General features: G+C 44.9%; 1 protein-coding gene across 1 annotated transcript in view; it reads left to right on the top strand.

Annotated features, from left to right (window-relative positions):
* The first annotated feature begins 406 nt into the window (after positions 1 to 406).
* The window catches only part of RHBDD1 (rhomboid domain containing 1), a 105,665-nt gene continuing 88,150 nt past the window's right edge, over positions 407 to 17,921 (top strand). The window contains exon 1 of the mRNA XM_028510603.2: positions 407 to 424. The gene's annotated coding sequence lies outside the window, so the exon portion shown is untranslated. The remainder of the gene's footprint in view (positions 425 to 17,921) is intronic.

Here is a 17,921-nt window from a genome sequence, read left to right as displayed (position 1 = left end):
TCTTGCAGCGGGGCTGCACGCTGGAGGGACAGTTTCACAGCCGCCAGGCGGTCGACTTGCTGCTTGTCCCGGTGTCTGGTCCCTCCAGTGCAGGCCGCGTGTTTGCTTTTGCTTTACGCAGGGTAGAGGACGATAGCGATTTATGGCGGGGAAGGCAGTATTACCCCCGTTTCACTCGGAGTTGCAGGATGAGGAGAAGGTACCCAACACGGTGCCCTGGGAGCCACCTTCCCGCCACCGCCGCCTAAACAGCCTGGAGGGCCACCTGGCGCGCACCTGCGCCAGCGCCGCAGCCCGCGGAGGAGCGAGGCTGGGCAGGCCGGCCAGGCAGACCGCGGGGGTGAGGAGCTACGAGGAACGTCATCCGTGCGTGATGACGCACGTGCGCGCCAGGACGTCGGGACGCAGGCGGGCCGTGGAGAGCGTGAGTTTCCGCGTCTGTTTGATTCTGTTCGCGCGATCTGTTCTGCGCGGCTTCCGTTTGTGGGGCTGCGGCGCCGGCGGTGGGGTGGAGGCTGCGGGGCGGCTGTCGGAGCCCTGCGAGGGCCGGGGCAGGGGGGCAGGGGCGGGAATGGGAGCGGGGATGGATGGGGTTGGAGGCGTAGCCTCGGCGTCCGGCAACCTGGGCACACTCGGGATACAGATCAGGGGGGCGTTTCCTCGAGCCACCCCGCGGGGGTCCTCTGCACCTGGTGCCTGAGGCCGACCGCGGCGGGAATTACCTGTCCGAGGCTCTCAGAGGATGGGGTGACCTCCGTGGAGTTCTACGAGCAGCAAGTTTACAGCGGCGTTGCGTCAGCGACAGCTTTCAGTTTCTGGTGCTCGTGGAACAATAACTTTCTGTTGTCTTAGTGGGGCATAGGAAGTCCGCTTCCGTGAATTCAACCCTTTTCTGCCGAGACCTTAAAAACCTCTCCAAAACGGAATCTCAGACACTTTCGAAGACTCAGAGTGCTGTCAAAATGAATTATTGCTTAATCATGATTGAGCTATCTATATGTATAGGAAGTACACTCACTGACAACTGAGTTCCTCTTTTTTATTTTTAGTTCTTTGGAATGGCTTTTAAAAGTCTGTCTAGTGCCTTAAATTTATATGTCGGGTTTTTTTTTGTTTTTTTGTGTTTTTTTTGCTGGTTCTAATAAAGTTATAAAGACTTAATTTGCTGCTGGTATAGCAGGGCTGCATTGGATTCCCGAATTGTCCCAGGACTACTGGCATCGGCCTCACCTCGGAACTTGTTGAAAATGAAAATTTTGGGGTCTTACCAGTGGCTCCCAGTGCACCTGGGTGCTAAAGTTTGGGACTCACTGGCATAGTGATAACCATTTGGGGATCACAGTGGAGTTTTACAGAATGGAATGGATCCAGGTGAAGCCTTGGTAGGTGTAGGATTTTGGACAAGTTACTCAAAGGTTACTTCAAAGGGCTGTAAGCATTCAATGTGAAAATGCAGGAAAAGTGTTTAACACCAACATACATAGAAAACACTCAAAGGTGAGATGTTATTTAATAACCTCTTTGACTATATAAAATACACAGATAGACTGTGTTGGAAGGATTCTTCGTTGGGTTAGATATGAAGTATAGGGCACAGATACTGTGACCGCTGCTTAGAAGGCATTTTATTTATTTGTTTCTGGATTCCCAGTTATATTCTATATAATCGAGGTTGTTTATTGGAGGCAGGATGTTCAGTTAAAAGTTACAGCAACACATATACTCATAAAGTGATGGCAATACCAACTACCACTTGGCTGTAGGATTTTTAAGAATTGTATTAGTAATCATGTTGAAGAGTACTTTAAAAATGTTTGTCCTTCTGTTCTCTTCAGCTTATTTATACCTTTTTTTTTTGACCCAGAATTTGGTAAAGAAGGTAGGGTGGATCACTGACCAGAGATGAGCCTGAGAGTTGAGAAGTATCATGGAGCGGTGACTTGTAAGGAAATGACAAGGCTGAAGATGTTTCCATCCTTATCTTCCTTTCCCACATGTCAAAGCTCCATGGTAGCAGAGAAGGCCTCACTACAGCCATTCTCCATAGCTTTGTTTTCTGGAGGCATCTCAGGAGTTGAGTTACGTGTGCCTGCCACCTGTTGTTTTTTCAGATCATCCGTGGCAGGGTTTACTCAACAGCATTTCCCTTTCCTTTCCACGGGGCCACAGTGTGTGTGTGTGGGGGGAAATATTCAGGATTCGAAGCAGCCACCCTAAAGCCTAGATTCATTCCAGTGTGAGAAGGGTCAGTGCCACACCGGGGCCTCACCAACAGGCTTGCATTAGAGCACGCTGCTCCCAGGGCCATGCTGTGGCTCCTGGATATTGTGGTGAGAGAGTTTTCACTTTGAATATCGGCTTGTATCAGAAGTAACTTTGGTAATGCTGTCCCATCACAGAGCATTCATTTTCTGAACGCCCCAAACATTTTTCTTGTTCTCTGTCTCAGCGAGGCAGAGATACTGCAGTGGTTTGGGGTCAAGAAGACCCTGCTTTGAACCCTGCCTCTGCCACTGCTGATTGTGCGCATCAGACAAGTTAACACCCTCCCAAGGTTAGTTTCCTCTTCTGTAGAATAGCAGTCATGGTGTGTGATTGCCGAATGACGGTGAATAGAATGAAATAAAGTGTAAAACGTCCACTGGGTGTTAGATGTAGAGGCCCAATAACTACTGTACGGTGGACAGGGGGAAAAAGTAGTTACCACCTGAAAGCTAACTTTGTCTCATTCATTTCCTCCTGAGGAGTGAGATGGTTTTGTTATTACCAAACCACACTGGTTTTCTTTTTAAACAATCAAAGATGCTGCAGTGAAAAGTCAAAGTGTTCACATTATTGAGAACCAGAGAAAGCAAACACTTGGAGAAAGTTTAAACTCTAAACCTGATAGAAAAACACTATCTTCAGTTTTATCACATTCAGAGCAACTTCCATAAGATTTTTGGGGTTGCTAATTGGAAGGTGAAGGTCGGGGGTGATGAAAGTGTAAGTAATTTCAGTTAGTTAATATGACACTCAGTTATAGAAGGGGGCACTATGTTAGAGGAGATGAGACCTCACTGAAAACATGCACCAAAGTATAAGAACATATATTAGCTCTGAAATAATTATTTTTCAATATGGATGTTTAATAATAAAATGAGCATTTTTGTCCCATTTTTTAAAAATGATAACAATTCTCAATGTGCCTTTTAAAGTATTTATTCTTTAGAAAGAGGGGAAGGTAGGGAGAAAAGGGAAGAAACACCAATGTGAGAGAAAAAACCCGATCGGTTGCCTCTTATACATGCCCTGACTGGGACTGAACCCGCAATCCAGGCCTGTGCCCTGACGAGGGATCAGATTGGTGACCTTTTGCTTTGCGGGATGATGCCCAATCAACAGAGCCACACCGGTCAGAGCATTATGTATTTTTGTGTATATTATGTATAAATACATGAGCATGGAAAATACTTGAAAGGAGTCCTACCAGGTCATAATTTTCAATTTTTTGTAATCCTCACCCAAGGATATGTTCATTGATTATTTTAGAGAGAGAGGAAAGGAGTGAGAGAGAGAGAAACATTAATGTGAGAGAGAAACATGAGTTGGTTGCCTTCCACACACTCCCTAACCAGGGATCGAACTCACAACCTAGGTATGTGCCCTGACTGGGAATCAAACCTGCAACCTTTTGGTGTATAGGACAACACTCCAATCAACTGAGCAACCCGGCTAGGGCCATAATTTTGTAATTTGTGGATGGGGATTAAGTGCGAACACTTATATAAAGTTATATGTGCATGTACACGTAAACATTCTTCTTAAAAAGACCATTAAAAAGATAGAAGTGATGCTCTAAAAAGATAGACTTCCTTTTATGCAGCAGTTGTAGTCATCCAAGCAGCGGGCCTCAGCTGTTTTAGCAGGGAATGATGTTTAGTGGAATCTGGGGAATAGCGCTCAGGAGTGGAGAGGCTTTAACGAAGGGCGCAGACCCTCTGCAGGGGCACAGAGGCATGTCCCTGGAACCTGGTGGTCCAGGACACTGGTGTGAAACTCTTCATCTATGGGGTAGAAATCCTCAGGAGGTGAACTGTACCTTAAAAAGTCATGACAGGAAGAATTCTTGTGAGTGGGAGTCAGAGTCACACACATGTTCCGAAGACAACACAAAAGGTTTCCAGCAATGGTGGTTAACATAGGTGGTATAGCTTCTCACACAGAGGGGTGGTTATTTCTACAAAAATAGAGTGGTGTCTATACACATTCTTTGAGAAATCATCTAAGCTTTTTTTTTTTTCATCCCTCCAAGTATGACAACTGTATCACTGTTAAAGCTATTTGATATTTGAACTGGCTGTTACAAATGACTCAAGGAAAAAGATTCAGGGAGTCCGTGGAAATACGTAACTTGTGTTTACTGCCCCTTGATTTTTTGTTGTATGAAAGCCACTGGTTTGCATTTAGATAATAAAGCGTATTTCTTAGAGTTAATTTTTAGCTAATAGTGGGCTTTCATAAGAAAAATAATTTCAACTGCAAAGTATTTGTTAGATTGTTATGAATAGCAGTAGTAGTAATATTGCATTGTCTTTTCACACATGGAAGAGGGTTTCCAGGGGACAGCTGGAGTGTGGGGGAGGGGGAGTCCCTTTCAATCAACCAGCTGCTCTGTGCAACATCACGATGGTGATATTTCAGAGCCTGTGGATAGTTTTGCCTGTATTCAGAAAAGGAAGTGTATGACATTTCTGGGAAGCAATAAACAGCGTGCAACAGCCCTTTGGGATCTAGGTGAAAGCCAGCTAATCGTGAGTGCATTCCGGTTTCCATGTTGGTGTTATTTACCACCTACTTCCTTGGGCACCGTCACATGCACAGCATAGTTACAAAGCAGTAACGCTTCATTCCATTGGGGAAGAGACTCGTTACCTCCTGCAGAGGAAGGGACAGTAGAAAACAAACTATGGGAGTGTGCTGTGTGCATGCCCACAACATGCTATTTCACTCATTCTTCACAATGACTCCAGGAAGTAAGGGAAGTTTCTCTCATCTATGGATAAAGAAGTGCAGCAGGATGGATGATGTGATTTTCCCGGGGTCACGTACCAGTCAGCGGTGGCATCCGGATCTGACCGCAAATCTGGCTTCCACTCCAGGAGTGCTGGCATTGAAACAGCAGCTGTTTCTCCATGGTGTTAACTTGTTTATGCATTTTTAATTCGAAGTCACAGTTATCAGGGTAGTTATGAATGAAATTTGTATACATATTACAATGACTTATATTCTACTTAAGTAATATGTAGGGGTGGGTGTGTGGGTGTGTGTTTTAGCAGCTATTCCTAATTTTGGATGTTTTTCCCTTGAGGAGTGTCTTGGGCAACACTGTGAAAAAGATTCTGCTACATTTTTTTTATGTTACAAATACCAGCAATCTGTGATTATGTGTGTTGTAACGAACCTGTTGCAATTCTGAGTTTGAACAAATGTAGGAATAAATACTGCGCACACTGCCCAGGTAGCAGAAGTACCTTCCTTCACACCAAAGTATTCGAGATTTCCTCCTTTCTGTCAAGGTACGCGAATTTTGTATTAATAAGAAACAGTATAGGCTTCTAAATTTCCAGCTTGTGGCTGTTATGCCCAGCAGGTGATGACTTAAAACACACCCTTTTATTCTTGAGAGATGGCTTCACGGCTGTTGACTGCTGGGTTCGTGGGTCGTTGCGCCTCCACGCCCGTCGTCTGCAGGATAACGCCGGCCTCACGTTTCTGTGTTCCTGCCCCCAGGCCGCGTACAAAACTTTCAACTTCGTTTTGCTGTTTTCTGAGCATTCCGTGTACTTTTATGAACGGTCCTATTATAGTTCTTTACTGCACTATCATGTGGCTGTTTGTGTGTCCGCTTCTCTTTCCAGGCCATGGTCGCTTGTCCCTTGGTGGATGCTCAGATATCATTAAATGAGGGAATATAGACAGTGAGATATAAAATTATATGCTTAAGGCTTTTATTGCTATAGTTTCCTATCCATCGGTTTTCTTCTCTGGGCTCATGATTAGAAAAATGTGATCATTTAAGTCTGCCAGTGAATTGCGTGACGGTGAAAAGCAAAGAGGTGAATCTTTGCCAAGGAAAGCACACAGGGTTCTCCCATCCTCCTTCCTGAGGTCTGTGACACTGGAGAGGCTCCCGCTCACTTCCTTCTTTTTACTTTCTTTCCTTCTTTCTTTGAGCGCACGAGTCGAATCGATTCATTGTCCAAAAAGTTCAGTCCGAAGTGTTCAGTGAGTGATAACGACTTATTAAATGTTTACACCTGTCTTATTTTCCGTGAAGAGCCAAGTCAGGGAGGTCGATATTTTTGAAACATCACTTTAATAATTAGAAGTTTCTGCCCTGGCTGGCGTAGCTCAGTGGATTGAATGCAGGCTGGGAACCAAAGTGTCCCAGGTTCGATTCCCAGCCAGGGTACATGCCTGGGTTGCAGGCCATGACCCCCAGCAACCGCACATTGATGTTTTTCTCTCTCTCTCTCCCCCTTCCCTCTCTAAAAATAAGTAAATAAATAAAATCTTTAAAAAAAAAAAGAAGAACCTGTTTACCAAAAAAAAATAATTAGAAGTTTCTTTACAAACATAAACTTGTGTAAGTTGAAGACAACTGTAGACCATTGGTTTTTCCTTTTGAAAGAACATGCTCCGTCCAGTGTCCAGGTGTATCCACTAAGTGCGTGACCGAGAGGACTCTGCGGTACTTACGCAGAAGTTGCTCTCCCACTCATGTCCTTGGCTCTGCACGCTCTTTCCCTTTAGGGCATGCCTTCGAGACGCTGCTTATCTACCCTCCGTGTTTCGGTTCTTCTGTGGGCTAGAATGTTGTGCTTGGTAGAAAATGAGAACTGGTGGTGCTGGAAATAAACTAGGATTTCCATGCCAGCCCTTGGCAAATGCCTTAGTATCCTGGCTAGGGTTCTTTGACTGCGGACAACAAAAACTAACTTAACTGGTTTACCCAGATAATTGATTCAAGAGCAAGAGATTGAAAGTGTGCGGGTAAGCTCAGAGAGTTGACAGAAAAACCGAACCACCAGGACTTGGTAAAGGACAGCAGCTCGGTGAGCTCTCGGGGGGTCTGGGTAGACTTGGTGGGTCTGGAAAATTCTCTGTTAATGCTCGGAGAGGCAGCTCCAGAAGTCGTTGGTCTCTACACACGTCTTAGATTCCAGGGAGAGAGTTACGATTCCAACTCTGGTCACTGGCACTGCCGATGGCTGGGCCCTCCAGGACCGCACCCAGTGGGTGGGGGGTAGGTTCCTGCCACTGAAAGAAGGAGGCATTGATGCTGGGCAGGCGAAAAAACCCGAGCTGTCCCCACCACCTAGTCATTAGTGGGTGTCCTGTGTGCTTTCTGGGAACATAAACAGCATCTCTGAAATGTGGCCTCCTCTTCCCCCTCTTGACTAGTTCGTATGCTGGAAAGATTTCGGTTCCATAAATAGTTCACTCACAGTCCTAACCCAGATTAATCTCGAGTGTGATGGCTATCACCTTTTCATTGATTCTGGGTAAACAAACAAAGAAATCTGGCGAGGAGCAGACGGGAGAGTGGAATTACTTAAGTGCTCCTGAAGGGAGAGGTGGTGGGGTGCCGGCCTTGCTGCTCGCCCGTGTGTGTCTGCCGGCTTAGGGACCCACATCTGAAGGGCTGTCAGTCCAAGAACCGTAATGAGCCCTCATTACCCTAAAACGTGTAGTCTGCCGGAGAAGGGACCGGCTTATGATTGATATTGGAAGTCATCCGTGGTGATGGATCCCAATTGGAGCTGGCACTAATTCACCTCGCTGTGGAGCAAAAGTCAGGGCCGTGTATGAGATCCAGGGGTTTCATTTTTCACGTGTAAAAATAATGTAACCATTTCTCTTAAGACAGTAACACTTTAAAAAGGAGGGAAAAATAAAAATTTTGCCATCTGACACATCCAGAATTTTTTAATCCTAAAATGGAAGCTCATTAAATTCTCAAATGTGGTGGTACTTTAAAGATAATCTTGACAAAAATTCTGGCTTGACATTTTGGTATAAAATTTATTGTAATTAGAAAATCAGTTTCACTTTCATGTGTCTTCCACATACCCCATCATATTGTTTTAAAAATGTGTGTGTAATTGAATCGCATGAAGCGGTTTAGAAATGTGGGATCATAGAAAGCCCAGAAAAATGCTGTTTTGTTACTAAGCTATAAAAACACTTCAAGGATATTTTAAAATTTAATGTTAAGCCTTACTTTATTCGTTTATATGGATGAAAAACACTGTCATTTCCCAGCTTGTGATTTTATATATGTACAATCTCAACATAACATCATTTAATCCTCACAACACCAAATGAGCCTGCATTATTTCCTTTAACAGGTGAGAAATGGCAGTCAAATGACTTTCCTAAGGTCTCAGAGCTCGTGTGTCGTAAAGATCTTACCAAAGGCCATGCCCTTAACCACTGTCCTGTGGCATGCACGTTAATACTGCTAGCTCTGTGTATCATTTTGACAAAAAGCACTGGGAAATTTCTTTTCCCGGAGCCTGTTTACTCAGTCGCCTGCCAACTTCCTTCTGTTCAGAAACTGTTCAGACGTGTTGCCTTATCTGTCATCTTGTGCCACCGCTTTCCGTGAATGCGGCCACCGTTCCCGTACTGTGGCAGCGTGCTCCATGAAGCCCTTTGTCCTTTGCGCCTCAGAGCAGCCTGACAGCCTTTCATGTTGAGTTCAGCAAGATTGCTTTTTTATTCCATTTAACAAAGCTGAGTGTTGCTTTCTAGGTGGAAAATAATTAAATGCTTTTAAAGATGTATTTGATTAACAGGAAGCTGATCTGTGTAAATTAATTATAACTGTAATGATGTCAGAGCCCTGTCTTTTATTATTAACCAGGTAATTGACCAGAAGTTTGGAAGCTTATTGTAACTGACAGCTAGTGGTTTGACCTTGTGTGCTGTCGAGAAGTGAAACATGCACAATGCATGTAAATGCAGTTTGTTCACCGCGCTGCATGTGTTGTCAGAGCCTCTGATTGTGCTCTCATTTCCACTCTTGACTCCTTTGATGAAATCCGTGTACTCGAACTGAGCATCGTGCTGCGCTCTCTTCCTTACAGCATCCAGCCAAACACAAATGTCCCTGCCACTGAGTCATTACTGTCCAACAGGAAACCTTGGCACGTGTAGGATGTGCAGCCAAGTAAACACATGCCCCAAAGGTAATACATCTTGTTTTTAAGTTCCATGTGAAAGAAAGCAAAACAACTTTTGGTAGAGAAGATGTAAAAATAGGGACATATTTGGCAGGTGGAGAGAGAATGGGTCCCCTCTTATTCTAATTTGTCTGAGAAAGTTGAGGGCATGAGGCATTTTAAATATGTGAGTGATGAGAGCCTCGAACTTCGGTGAGTTTGGTTAAAGGACGGAATTGTAGTGGTGAACACGGGGAGGAAGGGGCATAAGATGGGCCAGTGAGCTGCGGTTCCTGGGTGTTGGCTGTCCTCCTTCCCGCGCACTTGATACCAGTGGTCGGGCCAGCTCTCCTAGAGCGTGACATAGGCATTCCTGAAGTCACCATGCCATGCGCAGTCAGGCAATAACGCACACACAGCTTATGGAGCACATGCTGTTAGGGGTAAAACACGCAAAAAACTTTGTCAGTGGTACATTAAAAAAGAGAGAGACAGGAACCTAATAAAAATGGTAGCACAACCTTACATGTTAAATGATAAAAAAATACCTAAGTGCTAGAATAAATCTGGCACCCTCCTTTCAAAAAGTACTATACCTTGCTTGTTGAAGTGGCTCTCCGAAGGACCGCAACTTGTGAATTATTGGCAGTGGAGGAGGGAGGCTCATCCAGAATCGGATGGCAAGTCATAACTGCAGACGTGGATGGGCGTAGGTCGTAACACACTCCGTGAACTTGAGGTGGCTGGTTTGAGGCGTGCAGATGTGTACATTCTGTGGGTTTCCATGCAGCTTGCTTCAGCTGGATACAGTCTTCTGCACTCATCCTGTGGATGAAATTATGCATAATCAAACGCTAAATATGCATTATGCTCAAACCGTTCCCTGATATATTAATTATATGTGAACACATTTGCTTGTTTCGAAACAAGGGCTACAGCAGAAGCGCCGGAGCCCCATCAGGGAGTGATGCTGGTGGCGCTGTAAGGGCCCTGCCCCCGTCCCGTGCCCGCCTGCCCACGGTGCATCATTCCAACAGACTTCTAGCCTCAGCATCCGCCGTGCTCCACCTAAGTGCTTTCTCGGGCCCCTGACACCTGCTTCTCCTGCTATGGCAAGCCACCAGTGACAGGGAGCTAGGGCAGACCCCAAACTTTTGGGGGGGTAAGCACTGAGGCACAACTCGACTGACTTCCAGGGTCCCCTGTGGGATAATGCTGTCAGCACTCATAGTGATGGCTCGCTTAATAATGCGCCGCAGCCCTACCAGGGTAGCTGCTGCCTCCCAAATAGATTACTTACACGGAGCCCCTTGTCTCACAGTCTGCTTCTAGGAAAAGCCCGAACTGTACGTGATGTATAATAATAGCAGGTAGCAGCTACCTTTATCAAGAGTAGGCTAGTTGAATCCTCATAGCAACCCATTTTACAGGCAGGGGAACACACATGGCTTGATGAACTTGTCTGGGATAAGTAACACAGCTAATAAATAGACCGGCCATCTTAGCCATCACTTGGCATCGAGCAAGGACCCAGAGGCAAACACGATCTGATTGGGCAACGAGGCACAGGAAAGTAATAGAAACTAAGGTTAAGCACTCAGTGTTTTAAATTTAATTGCTGAGGTTTTAGAGAGTCTTTAGCAAGGTCTCTGATCCCACCATGACAAAGCTACACGAAAGGTTTTTGTTGTTGTTGTTGTTTGTTTTTTAGCAGCTACTTGGGTTGGGTTTGTGAAATGGGAATGTCCCCACCTGATCTGGACATTTGCACTTTGGAGTTTTTTCCCAAAGACAGGGAGGTGCCGAGAGGAGCCGGGTCCGGCCACCCTTCTGAGATGCTATCATCCTGGTCACTCACGTGGACGTGCGTGATTCTGGGCCAAGTCTGTAGGGGAGGGGAGCTTTGCAGGGTCCCCCTTTCCTGATGGTCTCATCCCTGGGCAATCCGAGGCCAGGCTGCACAGAAGCCCCACACCTGGGTGTGGTTTTCTGAACGCTTTCCCTGACCCCAGTGAGGGTGCTGGGAAGCCACGCAGCAGCTGCGCAGCGGCGAGTGAATGAAAGTACAGGTGTGCAAGGAGGGCTCCTGTTTCCTCCAGAATCTTCTGCCAGACTGTTCTGGTGACCTAGAAGATAAGATGGGATCGTTCTGTCTCTGAATCTGCACTCTGTGTCTGTGGGGTTAAGCATTGTTGCCTCCCTGGTTACTGGCAGAGAATAAGCAAAGTGACTTCCGAACTCCTGTGAAACAAGGAACAGTGGCGGCCACTTCGTCCCTTTCTTTCTCTGAGCCTGAAAACGCTGCCTCACCTGATAGATGGCCCCTACGCTACTTTGTTGACTGATGGCATTGTTAAAATTTAGCCTCTTCTGAGCTAGAAAGAAGTTCGCCTGTCTTGCACCAGGCAGAGTTGGTAGGTTTCTTCCACTGTGTCAAGGAGGCCGTGCTCTTCCTCTCTGCATCTCCGTGTGTCTTTCTCCATCTGTGTCTGAGTCTCTGCGTTTGGGGAGAACATTTTAGGGTTTAGACCAGACTTCAGTTTTCTGAGCTTCCTGTGCTGCAAAGCAGCTTAACCCTACTCAACCTAAAGACACGGACCATTCAAGAGTTTGATGATCTTGGACACCCAGGACCCCAAAGCCAGGGGCAGAACCTCCTGGGAAGAGGCGCTCTCTCCCTGGGGAAGTGTCTCCCCAGTTCATTTTAATCCTCTTTGTGCTTTTTGACCTAAAGTTTTCAAATTGCCAAGAATCCCCAGCAGATTTCTCACCACCCGCACAAACTCGTCACTTCAGCAAAAAAAAACCCTAGTTCCTTGGAATGAATGAATTGTGGGTCTTTCTTTTCTTTACTCGTGTGTAATTCAACTGACATTAAACGGACACCGCAGCCCGGTGTTAACACTAGTTTAGAGCATTTCCTAGATCTGCCACTCCTTTTCTGAGTCCTTTGCCATTCCTTAGGATTTTGTTTTCTTTAACCCTCAGTGGCCAGTCCTCCGTGTAGTAGCAAAACTTGGTCTTGGTTGTGGTGATGTTGATGGCTTTTGGTTTGCTTGGTTTGTCTTCCAGTTCTTACACCTTGCTACCTCCTCCTCAGTGGCAGGGCCAGTGTGGAAGCTGAAGTCTCATGTTTAGCCTTGTGAACTTTGCACTGTGCCAAGTCCCCCTTGGGGGGCATTGATCTAGCCTTCTCCAGCAGTTAGCCATCAACCTTATCGCTTCCTGGATATTGTTAGACTCTATAGGGTAGCACTAACTGCTTATCAAGACCTGACCTGACCGTTTCTTTCGCTGATTTCATTTATTGCCTGGGGAAGGTATTTCTGTGGCTTAGAATACTTACAGGTGATGGCAATCATTTGAAACCACTTTCCTGTGTTTAATTTAAACTTCTCTTTTCATAGCTTTCCCTGAGTTTTGCTTCAGTAATTTTTTTGTGTGTACAAAATAAATGCAGTGACTCCAGGGATTCTGGAGGCTCTAGAATTTTCATACCTGTGGGGCTCAGAAGCAGAAATCTGGTTGGAAGTGGGTTGCACAGTTGGGACCAGAGGCTAGGGAACTCACCGTGCACCTGTGTCTGCACAGTGAGCACACTGTTTTTATCACGATGGTATGTTAATTTGGGGCACTTGGGGGAAGATGGGTCATGAAGCCATACTGCTATCCCACAGTGGACAGTGTCTGCCTGTTCCTGACTGTACAAGTTGTACCCATTTTCCTCAGCCTTGCTGACACATCCATCTGCCCTCAGCAGCTTTGCTGTTTATGTGCCATAATTTCTTTACATTGATTTGTTTTCTTTTATTTTTCCTTTTTTAAAAAAGATTTTATTTATTTATTTTTAGAGAGGGAAGGGAGGGAGATAGAGAGAGAGAGAGAAACATCAATGTGCGGTTGCTGGGGGTCATGGCCTGCAACACAGGCATGTACCCTGACTGGGAATCGAACCTGCGATGCTTTGGTTTGCAGTTCACGCTCAATCCACTGATCTATGCCAGCCAAGGGCTTGATTTGTTTTCTAAGAGTTTTACTTTAAGATATTTGTTTACTGGTTTTTAAGTCTTAAAAGTAGAATTCTTCCCTTGTAATATTTTTTTCTAAAATAGACATTGTATCTCAATGGGTTTCATTATTTCCCAAAGCAACATCTAACTTAAAATGTATTGCTCCGCCTTATCTCTTTGGTAATATCTTATTTTTTTTTTTATAAAAGGAAGTCGTTTGCTAAATGGTTAACACTGAAATCTTTATACTTTTTTTAAAAAGATTTTATTTATTTATTTTTAGAGAGGGAAGGGAGGGAGATAGAGAGAGAGAGAGAGAAACATCAATGTGCAGTTGCTGGGGGGTATAGCCTGCAACCTAAGCATGTACCCTGACTGGGAATCGAACCTGCGACACTTTGGTTCGCAGCCCGCGCTCAATCCACTGAGCTATGCCAGCCAGGGGAGAAATCTTCATACTTTTAACCACTTTTTTCTTACTTATTGTTACTCAAATTAGTTTTGATCAAATTTTACACAGTGCATGATAAGCAGAGGTTGAAGTAAAAGGGGGGCACTGTTTTAGTCCCTTTTTAGTACTTAAACAAATTCTCTGAACTCGGAGTGCACCCTCCAAGAAACGTTCCTGTGAAAGGAAAGTGGTGCACACCTTCTCTGAGGTTGTAGTTTGGTGTCTTGAGTAAAAACTACTGGCTCCGAAGCAGCCCTTTGCACTGCTATTGGCCTGCGCCTAGCTCACAGCCCAGAATTTCAAAACATTTGTGTTTAACCACATACAGACATGTGAGGCGTGTCTTACGTGCTGTGGAGGGACAGACGTTGGCTTTCTTCGGTGACGGATGGGAAGGACTGCCAGGCCCCTCGCACGTGGCGGGAGTGGCAGGGTTCACGGCTGTGGCAGACAGAGCTGAAAGGGCTGGACAGACAAGCAGCAGCACCGGGTGGGGCTCACTGCGTGTGTGTCTTCAGGGTCCAAGCCATGAACATGGTCATCGGGGCTTCTGCACCTGCAGGAAAACCTGGAGTCCTGTCTCTCTCCTGTGCTTCCACACCGCAACTGCTGAAAGCATTTCCACCCGACGGGGCCCTTATGTTTGCAATGGGCTGACTTATGGTAATCAGGAGTGTCCACCCTCCTGGCGTCTCTGCACCACCCCGGAAGAAGAGTTGTCCTGGGCCATATGTTAAATACATTGTGGCATGTAATCACAAAAAAAATCTCATAATGTTTTAGGTAAACTTACGATTTCGTGTTGGGCCGCATTCACAGCCATCTTGGGCTGCATGGGGCCCACGGGCCGCAGGTTGGACATGCCTGCCTGTGAGCCATGTGATGTGTGTGAAGCTTGCTTTGGTGATCTCTGGTAGAGAGAGCGCCCCCTGTGGCCGCCCATCCGAGGAGTGGCCACACTTGATTAAGCACCGTGGACAGAGAAAGCTGCCGGCTGACATTTGAATATCCCTGGAAAAGTCTCCAGGGCAGAAGCTCCACTGAGCTACTGCTCGGGTGGGCAACTCTACTGAGCGTCCTTCAGGCTGGGTGGCAGGACGGGTAATGACCTTCTTGGCAAGCACTGTGCCGGCCAGCTAGTAGATAATATCAAACTACTAGTGTCCACACAGGATTGTGGGAATGAAATGCCACTAATGACATATCATTCCTTTGTAAATGATAAATGACCTCACAAATATTCGTTATTACTGAGGAAGGGGTATACATGTTATATAAGACATTGGATCCCAGGCTGAAATGCTTGAAGTTGATCAGATGATGATAAAGATTTAATATCAGGTAGTACTTATATATTGCTTATTATCTTTATTATGTTTCAGGTAATGCTCTGTATGTTTTACGTATATTAACTCACCAACTCTACAAAGCAGGTCTTACTATTATTTAGCATCTGTTTTATAAAGGAGGACACTTAGACATGGATTGATTGAGAACTTGCCCTAGGTCATCCAATTCCCAAAAATTGAGCCAGGATTTGAACCCAGGCCATTCGGCTCCAGAATCCATTCTACTAACCGTGACACTGTTCAGTCTGATGGTGATAAAGCCAGAAAGCTGTTATACAATAGGTGAGACAGCGTGATGGATTGGGGGCCGGGGATACCATGATGACACTGGATTTTAAGCAAATCAAGTCAGGCATTGTGTAAAGTGGACTGTGGGAGACTCTCAGGTGACAGGGCATGGTCTTGGGTGGGGCGTGTCACCACACAACATATGCCCTTATTAATGCTTTGCTTACTTGCTGGAATTTTCTTTTACTTCTCTTGTTTTAGTGGTCTTAAATCCTAATCACTAGAGGTCAGGTGTTCTGCCTTCCCCATGGATGGCATTGGTACTTGAGGCAGGCTGTTATAAAAGACAGGTGGATAGGGTCCCATTGAGGTAAGGAACACTTTTTATTTGTTTTCATTTGGGGAGATGGTATATGAGGGAGGAAAAGGAAGTTTGTGTCTTAAAAACTCTACCGGTAGTTTAAAATCAGAGAGGTTTAGCCAGGTTGAGGGAGATAGTTAATGGTTGCGTTGATCCAAATGAGATAATTTCTTATGTGGTTGTAACAGTGAAGAGTATGGGCGTAGTGGACTGCCGCACGAACGGAGATCTCAGCAACCCTCTACAGGGGTAAGTGCTCTTAATTCCCAGTTTCTGGTGCAACAGAGTCCAAGTCACAGATAGTTCTACGAATAGATACTGGAATGTAATTACTGAGAGTGGCATAATATTCATAAAGACTGGGTTCCCATTACCTTCTTAATATAATTGGATTCCAGCTTTCATTTCTTATTCATGAGGTCAGTTTTCATTCGCTCGATAATCCTCCATGAGCACAGGGCCTCTCACGGGCTTCTGGGGAAGATCCCACCCTGCGCCCCCAGGACGCCCCCTTTACGAATCAACTCGGTGGCTGGTGCGTTGTGGTAGATTGAACGTGGTGTGATGATGTGAAGCTGTTGCACGTAATATTTAAACGTTAGGTCTTAACATCATAAATCACATGTTATGCATTATATAGCCACGTATTGCATATAACAACTATGTATTGTGCATAAATCGCGCAAGCTTTTTTGAAATGCATTCATGTATCTGGAAAGAGGAAACAAATGACTTTGCAAGTCTTTCGTTAATAAATTCTTGTTTTTCATTTAATTCTAATCCATATTATACTTTACGATTTTCTTATTTTTGAAAACTGTCTCGAAAATCTGCATGTTGTAGCTAGGTTCTTTGGTGGGGGGCAGGTGGCTAAGCAAGCTAATACCTTTTAGGAAAAATGAAATCATCCTCAGAAATTTTATTGGAAGAACAGAGGGTTTTATTATTGTGATGAACTAAAAAATTCTTATCCATTGGCGCAATGGTAACAAGCTGAGAGGAGTAATTTCTTATGTTCGGATTAGAAAAGCCGTGAATGATAAGATCCTGAGTCTCAGGAGAAGCAGCGGCCCAGTCCAGTTCATTCCCAGAGAGAGTAGATGGTCCTGGAACAGAATAAGAGCAGGGGAAGCATCTAGTGTTTTGTACATCTTTTGACCAACTTCATGTGGTACTTATGATGCACTTGTTTGTTGTTCAGCTCTTATACTTCCAAAGCGGAGGAAGTTTCATGTTTAGCGGAGAGAGTCTGCTATTTCCACAGCATATTTGCTCTGTTTGAAGCAATAAAGCACACTAGCCCTCTGTTTCCTTCCAAAAAATGATTTGGTAATGTCTTAGTTGGATAGGTTGGTCTAAGCCCTACCCCTGCTATTGAACAGCATTCCCATTCATAGTCAACACAGCACAGGGGGTGGCAGTGCTAAAATCCTTGCCGTTCAATCTGGACGATCTCTTTGTAGTTTCATTTTTCTTTCTGGAGCATTCTTCTGACCTGAGCTTATTAAACTATTAGAGAGAGAGAGAGAGAGAGAGAGGGAGAGAGAGAGGATACAATTGTCAGTATGGTTCTGTGTACCTGGTGAGCATGTGTTTATATTACATTTTAAGCAATGAAAATTTAAGCATTTGCTCATCAGTAGCCATTAGGGACATGTAAATCAACACTCCTTCACACTCCCCAGGGTGCCTATAATTAAACACTGGATAAGAACAAGTATTATTGAAGATGTGGAGAAATTGGAACTCTCACACTGTTGGCGGGAATGCAGAAATTTGGAAAACAGTTGGGTCGTTTCTCAAAAAGTTAAACACAGAGTTACCAGCAACTGAAAACAACATCTGTGTTCCTCTAAAAAAAACTGTGCGTGAATGCTCATAGCAGCACTATTCACTGTAGCCAAAAAGTGGAAACAACCCAGACGTCCATCATCTGATATATGGACAAGTACAGTGTGGTATCTCCATGTAATGAAATGTTATTCTGCCATAAAAAGGAACTATGATGTTAATACGTAATACAACACAGATGAACCTTGAAAACATTAGGCCAAGTGAAAGCGGCCAGATGCAAAAGGCCACATATGATATGATTCTATAGATGTGAAATGTCCAGAAGAGGCAAATCCATGAGACAGAAAGTAGACGAGTGGTTGTCAGGGGCTGGGGGGAGGGGAGAGAAGGAGTAACTGGTACAACTGGTACATTTTGGAGTAATGAAAATGGTTTGGAATTAGAGAGTCGTGTTGATTTCACGACCTTGTTAATGTACTAAAAAACACTGAATCATACTCTTTAAGAGAGTACATTTTA

The sequence above is a fragment of the Phyllostomus discolor genome, chromosome 4 (genome assembly GCF_004126475.2).
Source record: "Phyllostomus discolor isolate MPI-MPIP mPhyDis1 chromosome 4, mPhyDis1.pri.v3, whole genome shotgun sequence".
NCBI lineage: Eukaryota > Metazoa > Chordata > Mammalia > Chiroptera > Phyllostomidae > Phyllostomus > Phyllostomus discolor.
The sequence above is the reverse complement of the archived record's forward strand: the minus strand, read 5'-3'. Positions and strand labels throughout refer to the sequence as shown.